An 8,343-nucleotide genomic window follows, 5' to 3' on the forward strand; every position below is an offset into this window, starting at 1 on the left:
GGGAAACACACGCAGCCTTTCCGGTTGCTTCATCATCTGCACCTTCTAGCACATGCCAAAACCACCCCAAGGATGGGAAAGGAAACTACACCTTCCCATTAGTACTTATGTAAGAGTTCTACCCTCTTGCTCTTAATCAGTTTTACTTTGACCTCATAACTGTAGTGATAAGGAAGGAAGTTTCTAATTTGCACCAAGCAGTGCCAAATAAATACCTGATAGGATAGAATTCTCTCTATGGATGGGAAGAGACAGTGATCTATAAGCAGTTTTCAAGTAGGTTGACAAGCTTTCAAGGTGAAGAAATTTTTATTTTAACCTTTCCTTTCTGGTTGCTTATTCTCACCCTACTCGGTTATTGTATCCCAACCTTTCTGCGATAGCACAACGAATGGACTTTAGAGAGATGTATTTTCTTTTCATCTTCAAATATGTACAGTTCCATAATGGGCCATCTGTCATTTTGTGATCCCTTGTAGACAACAATGCCCTAAAGTTTTGCTGTCATAGCAACCACGCCAGAGTTTCCAAAGCAAACTTCTAATCATTCCTACTCTCAGAATCCATCCAACATGGGGCGGGAGTGGAGGCTAAAATTCCAGGAAATTTAAGTCCCTAATATTTGTTATCTGTTTAGAATGAATGCTTAGCCTAGTTCATATCCAGTTTCAATGAACCAGACTATAATAATATTTTTCAAAAGGAGCAAAATGGTCTTATGTAAGCTATGTGTGCGTGTGTGTGTGTGTGTGTGTGTGTGTGTGTGTGTGTATTTTAGGTTAGTTTTGTTAGAGGGGAGTTAAGTCTTGGTTTGAATTATGGAGAGATACTTTGATGTAGCAATCAAACTTTCCTTTTCACTTTGCTGAAGACCAATTTTAGAAGAGCCAAGAAAAAAATGCAGCTCATTGTTCATATTCTTGTCTCCTATCTCATAGTATTCCAGAGCATCTGTGCCACATTATTGCAGGATAAAGGAACCAAGAATGTATTCTGTGGAGAATGAGAGAAAAGCACAGTTTTAATCTTGATTTTATTTCTTTTCTGCAGAGACTATCTTTACTTATCTTTAACTTCTTTCCTGTCCCATAGGCATGGAAATGATTCATTTTCTTCCCTTTTTATTTTCAATCTTCCACAGCTTTCACAGAAGGCATATCTGTATGGTACTGGGGAGGGGAATATTGTTTCACAGAGAAGTCAGTCAAACCTCTTTGCTCTCCCCTCTGCTGCCTGATGTTTTTCAAGCACTTTACAACTTTTTCATTAAAAAAAAAAAACTAAGAACTGAGATTCAATAAGTTTCCATTACTTACTCAGGAAACAAAGCAAGTTGCCAGGGCAGTAGGAAGAAAGGTAATGAGTTGCAGGGAGATTAGTCAGAGGCCATTCCAAAAATGTGGGCCAGGAGCAGGAGAAGAAGGGGAGTGGGAATGAAAAGAAAGACATAACTGCAGAAAATCTCTTAGAGCATTCATTCATTCATTCAACAAGATGGCAGGTGACATCCAATTTGCTACATGAGAAGGAGTGCAGAAGGGAGTAGAATAGGATCCGTGTCACTGAAGGGGTGGGGAGGGGCTCTCACACACTGATGGCAGGAACAGAATGGATACAACTATTTGATAGGGTAATTTAGCAGTGAACATTAATTGAAATATACGTATATTTTTACTTCACTTTTATGATACTAATACTTCATGTTCATTACAATGTTGAAAATTAGTGCCACCAGCTAAAGATAATCATTTTTACATTTTGACATAGATTCTTCTAGACTCTTTAATGTACCTTTTATGCAGTTGCTATACTGTACAACTCTGTGTGTGTGTGTGGGTGCGTGCACGAGTGTGTGTTAACTTCTGGATAGCCTCTTTTCATAGGAAGGAACAAGCACTTTGTACATTAGAGCAAATATTTTGTAATTATCACTCTTTAGAATTGTGTAATTGTCTATAGTGTGATTATATCATAATTTTACTGAACCAAATGTGCAACATTAAAGACATGGTCTCTGTTAGCTTTTCTGCTTTATAAATAATGCTGTAGTAACATCTTTGAATTATTGCCTCAGAATATATTCCCCAAGTAGAATTAACATTTCTAGAATATAACAAATGGTATTAAAAGCAGTGGGCACCTACTTACATGTCACACCACTCTTTGTTTTAGTTTTTTAATGGCTGATGTGATATACTCAGCATTAGAGCCATGTGCACAATGGAACCCTCCTGGGTCTTGTGGGGCCTACACTTCCTCATACTCTCAGCCATCAGTCAAAGAGACCTTAGTTTTGTTCCTTTCTAATGCTTTTCTCAATCAGCTCACTGAAAGAATAAAAGGTTTCCAGTATTTCCTCTTCTAGGGACTTAATAAACACTCTATTAAAGTTTCTTTAGGCATGGCTAAATTGGGGTGGCTTTTCAGATGAGATCTGACGGAGTTCTGATATGCCAGGCACTTTATTATTTCAAGCCAATTTAATCTTCATACTTCCAATGTTCAGTCCCCAACCTATTTCCCTCATGGTCTGCTCTAACAATCCAGATTTCTTAATAAAATTTTATCCCTGTAGTGAGCCTGTGCTTCATAAGGTGAAAATGATGTTATGGACCAAATTGTGTCCCCCTGAAATCTGTATGTTGAAACCCTTACCCCAGTGTGACTGTATTTGGAGATAAAATCTTTAAAGATCTTTAATTAAGGTTAAATTATGTCATAAGAGTGGGGCCCTTATTCAGTAGCACTAGTGTCCTTCTAAGAAGAGGAGGAGACAGCAGGAGCGCATGCGCAGAGAAAAGGCCATGTGAGGATGCAGGGCGGAGGCAGCTGTCTGCAAGCCAAGGAGAAAGGTGTCACGATAAACCTAACCTGCTGACATATTGATCTCAGGCTCCCAGCCTCCAGAACTGTGACAAAATACATTTCTGTTTCTTAGGCCATTCGGTCTATGGTATTCTGTTATGGTAGCCCAAGCAGACTAATAATGACAGGTGAGTCTCTGTCCTCAAGGGATTTAAAACCTAGTTGTGAGGAAAATGTGTAATCCACTTTGCCTCAAGCCTCATAAGCCCAGGCCATCCAGAAGCAACACGATAGCAGCCCTGTGCCAGATGAACCTCCTTCTGCAGAGCACGGCAATCCCTGCCTGACTTAGATTGTGCAACTAATGAAGGAAATGCTCGGGTTCTGCTGTAGCATCAAAAGTGTGCTGGCCAATCTAGCTATTCTGCACACCATGTGGTATGCTTCCCATTTGTGTTCACCATAGCCACATGAATTCCATTTGATTCTCTAAGGTCTGCTGTTGCCACAGCATAGAAATTTCAGCCCAGCATAAAAGTACCTGGGTCACAGAGATGACCGCAGACTTCCCCTCTTCTTATGGATGACTATATGCCATGCGGAATCCTCTTTGCTCTACCCGTGCCGTGAATGCCTCAGTAGTTACTTCAGTAAAATAGGTGGAATAGCATCAGTCTGCAGCCTAAGCACAAAATCATGTAGACATTTGCCTTCAGTTTGGATTGCCTTCAGTTTGGATAAGCTAAACATTGGAACTCATTTATCTCAAGTCTTCAGAAAAAAACTTGGGGATCTAGGCCAAAGAAACATTTGAGAAAAATACAAAAAGCTGTACTTCAATATGCCTTTTTGGCCAAGTTTTTCCCCTGGACTTTCACCCCTCAAAAGCACATTTCTTTCCTTAAGTCTCTTAGAATCCTCATGAAAATAGACATTTGGGGTGCTGCCCCCAAATCCCTCTAAATAAGCCTGGTCATGTCCGACCTCATAACGTGTACATCTGGGCTCCTCCTTGAGGACACGCACTGTATAAAGCACATATGTATAAGGAAATATATGTGATACAGAATTGTGTTGTATATGTAGTAAAAACAGAAGCTAGTTTTTATGGAGCACATATTATGTATCCTGACTTGGTACTTTATCTGCATTTGATTCTTCAATTCCCACATATTCCCTAGATGAGAGATAATATGACTGCTCTGACCTGCAGAGGTGAGAAACGTAGCTTAGACATATTAAACAACTCACCCAAAGACAGTGACAGAACCAGGAGTCAAACCCAAGTCCCTTAACTCCGGAGGCTACACTATAACCTACAAACTGTGCCCAACATGTACTGAAGAAGAATTAGTATGGGAGGTTCAAAGCAACAAGACATTGGTGTTTCTTAGAGCAATGGTCTATTGAAGAGGTACAACTGAAAATGGCCCTTGAAAGAGGGGTAGAGTACTAAGGTGTGGAAGCTTAACATAGGTATGGAGGATTAGAGAAGATTCAGATTAAAATCTTTAAGAGTAAGGTTTCTATGGGATGTTAAATGTACTGAGGACTTCAGGTTTTATGCAGAGGCAGCTGCAACAGTGAAATTATAATGATCTGTCCACGAAGGCTGCTCACCCACAGGGTGAGAAACAGCAATGGTCCTAAGCTAACATGAGAGATTTCAAGCTTTCACAATGATGATGGGAGTGATGCCCTCAGTAGGAGCATGTTTCACCAAGGAAGATGGCAATGCATCTTCAAAGGTTGAGGGAACAAGCACTATCTAATTCCCATGGAGACCTAGAAGAGTTCCTCATTGTGGAGTCATGCAAGCCCATTTCTTAGCTGGATGGGTGAAGTGTTCCCTCAGTTCACACAGACCATGCTTCCTCTTTAGAGGCATAAGTGTAAAACAGGAGAGTCTGTTTTAAGAGGATCTGTTTGAAGTTTAATGTAACTGAAGTCCATGCACCTGAAGCCATTAATTGATATAAGTGGTATGTACTTGCGTATATGTACGTGTGTCTCTGTGTTTCTGTATGTTTATGTATGTATTTATGCATACGTGTATGCAATTGAAAAAAATCATAAACTACTCATTTTCCATTGACAGCATAGTTTAAAGATGATAGAAACTGTGTAGGCATTAGTCAGTCGTTGGAAAAGATCTCTCTCTTTTTGGAAATCTGTGGCTGAGGTAGAGAATGATGAGCAATATAAGACACCAGTTAACCTTTATACCTAGTTCTGAATTCCAAAAGAGAAATAAAGGCTGCTCAACACATTCATCTTCCTGCCTCAATTACTTGAAGTGGATAATCAGCTTAACACTATAAGGACGATGCTGAATATGTGTTGATTTTTCTTTGTTATTGATTGCTGTGCTTTGACACACTGTTCTCGTGATTATGCGCCCAGGCACCACCTGGCACCATTGTCTACCTTCACTATTCACACATCAGGTGATCATTTTTGCAGTTTTTTTCTTCATTGCATAGTTGCCAATGGAAATACCTAGAACTTAAGGCATGGTTTAGTGGCTTAAATAACAGTATATGTTTTAAAGTACTATTTGGTGAAAACTAAGCAGTTTTAGACAGAAATCTTCCCTGAAATTGAATGGGCATTTTGTCTAGAGTACATTTTACTCAAGTTGCTCACAAATGCTGCTTCACATTTTAGGTAACTCTGAAGTTTCTTAATAGGTAAATATCCAAATGTAAGTAGTAGGTGAACCATGGCACACGTTCTTTGCACTAATATATTTATGTGAGCAAGCAAATATATTTTTACATTTATTGAATAACAATTATAATGAAAACTATTATTGTCTGCTTCCACAAAGAAGCAAATGCTTACATAGGACACTTGTTTCAGCCTCCTCATCTGTTCTCCTGGCACAGTGGCCCGCACATAATCGAGAGCAAAGCTTGTGCCCTCTACCTAGGACACCCGAGCCAGCACCCACATTGCTCCTGCAGAGAGCGCTCTACAGACCTGGTTGCTGTCCTTGTGAGTAGTGCCCAACAAAAACAAAATCTTCCAGAAAAAACTGTCTCAACCAATCCTCTACTCTCAAGATAGAATTGCAGGAGCACATGAGCCTTCTATATCTCCATGGCTTCCATTTTATAAAAGGATCAACTGCATTGACTGCCCATAGTCTGTTGTCCTTGAGGAACTTCACAAGTTATTTCCTGCCCCAACCCCATTGGGGTGCTTGAGGTTTAGTGTTTTTCTGACCATAAGCCAACAAGAGCCAAGCCCCTGAGTAATTCTGGAAGCCTCTGACTTCAGTCTTGACTAAACACATGGGTCTGGTGTTAGTCTGTGCCTTCTCACCTTCTATGCAGTGTGCTCAGGACTGAGCTTCTGAAGGCCACCGTGAGCATGAGATTTCCACCTCCCACCCAACATATCCTTGCTAACGTGGGTCATATGAAGTCACAAGTCTCACAGTCCTTTGTAACTTGCTGACTCTCCTAGGACAGGACCACTGTACTGTTGCAACCAAGTGTCAGACTCCACAATGCCTTCTGTGACAAGCCACTTGTTCAATAGGCTAATGACAGGTCTCTAACTTGCCCTGGAGCACTGGCCCTTCAGCTGACTGCAGATGCCCTTAATTGGGAATTGTCCTTTACAATTTCTCAATCAGAGACTATGGCGATTGCTTCTTCACAGAGAAACTAGAGCCTGCTCTCTCTGCAGATGTGGCTTTACTTCAGGATTGAAGGAATGTCCCATTTAAAAGCAGAATCTGCAGAAACGAGTTACAGCTCAGGAAATAACACTATGTCGTCTCAGCTAACAGAAGCATATCCGTTGTTGATATATTTAATCTAAAATGAAGATAAAAAAGGAATCTCACTGGTTGGTGTATACTGAGTACAAAAAATTCTTACTATCGTGTGCTGGTCACCAATGTGATGGGGCCAGATGCCTGCTCTAAAAGAGTAAGTTTGCCATGCTAAGAAAGAAGCCAGTGTAAAAGGAAAAGTTTCACACTATACACCTCTTCCCCACAACACACGCACACACACAGCACATGCATGACAATGTTTCAGTCCTCCTAAGAATCGGCCGAGACAATAAGATTTGGACCTTAAAACAAGCTAATAGTATTGCTTCTTTGCTTTATGTTTAAGAGAGGTACAACCAGCGAATTGACTCATTTTTATTTTCATATAAAACTTTTTCTGGCACCTTAGGCTTTTGTAGACATTTATCATTTTGCTTCTCTCAGATAACACAAAAATTGATTTTTTTAGTATTCAGACCTCTTATTTTCCCCTGTATCACTTGTCAGCTTCCAAACAATCTATAACTACAAGACAAGCAATGAAAAGCATGCATGTTCACAGTAGGCCCCATCTTGAGCTACACAACTGTGAGACACACTGAACTGCTGGTGTCCATTTGGCACTCACAATGGACCAAGGACCAGAAACTTGGGCTGCAGCTGAATTGCAAGAAAAAATATAGAAAGTAGTAAAAAAGATGTTGCCATGGGGTTTCCCTCCTTTGTCTTTTCTCCCCAAAGCATATCATCCTTTACTCTTTTACAGAAGTAAGTCTTTGGGCTTCCGGTAGCTCTGACTCAGATTCTGCTTGCCTCTTCTCCATGAGATTACCAAGGCATCAGGGCAGAGACTCCCTGAGGTGAGCATTGGGCTTTTGTGTGTGGTGGGCAGTGGCTTGATCACACCAGTGCAGTCAGCCACGGAGCGGGTGCAAGGGAGACCAGATCTCGGTATTTCTTTCTGTTAGAACATGCTATCAAATACCAAGTCACTTATTACCTGGTTAATTTATGGTATTTAGACTGCTGCAAACAAAATCAACTTCAGGTTGTATCATTCATTGTCTTCTCTTCTATCATCCTTGCTTCTGCCTTTGAGTCAGTGTCAACCTACACAATTAAACCTGCTCAGTCCCAGGCAAAAGTTTCCTTACACTCTGTCTTGTAAAACTGATTTGTTTTCCCTTTTTTCTCCCCACCTCCACATTTTCCCCGAACAGAATCAAGAGAGGTGTTCATTTCCTGGTTATGTATCTTATTGGACGTGTGAACTTGTGCAAATTACATAATGTCTTTGAGCCTCAGTTTTCATGTGAGAAAAATGAAGGAAATAATGCTTGCTTCACAGAGTTGTTATGAAAATCAAATAAGAAATTTCTATGTGAAAGTACTTTAATGAATGGTATAGAAGGTGCATACACCTCCCACCAGCGGGACTACTTCCTCAAATGCGTAGGCATCCTCTTTCCTGACCTACATCAGAGTGCTCCTAATCAACCACATCTTTAGTAGAATCCATGGGACCTGCATTTACTCCCCCAATAAATGAGCTGCCTATTAGCATGGGCAATGGGGACCAAGTAGTTATTTTTCCTATGTTCAGATTTTTTTTTTAACTCTTCATGTATTTTTAGAAAGGAAATTTTTCTCCCAGAATCAAAATTAACATATTCAAAAGCAATCATTATGCCTTACACTTTGATCTCGTGATAAATAGAGATCTTGATTCCTTCATAACTAGGATATAAGCC

General features: G+C 40.3%; 1 long non-coding RNA gene across 1 annotated transcript; it reads right to left on the reverse strand.

Annotated features, from left to right (window-relative positions):
* Positions 1-278: 278 nt before the first annotated feature.
* LOC129060794 (uncharacterized) lies at positions 279-6,262 on the reverse strand. The gene is made up of 3 exons (XR_008527692.2): positions 6,133-6,262; positions 3,347-3,487; positions 279-993 (listed from the first exon to the last, which is right to left on the reverse strand). It is a non-coding gene; the product is annotated as an uncharacterized LOC129060794 (long non-coding RNA).
* Between the last annotated feature and the right edge of the window lie 2,081 nt (positions 6,263-8,343).

This window comes from Pongo abelii, chromosome 7, assembly GCF_028885655.2.
Source record: "Pongo abelii isolate AG06213 chromosome 7, NHGRI_mPonAbe1-v2.0_pri, whole genome shotgun sequence".
NCBI lineage: Eukaryota > Metazoa > Chordata > Mammalia > Primates > Hominidae > Pongo > Pongo abelii.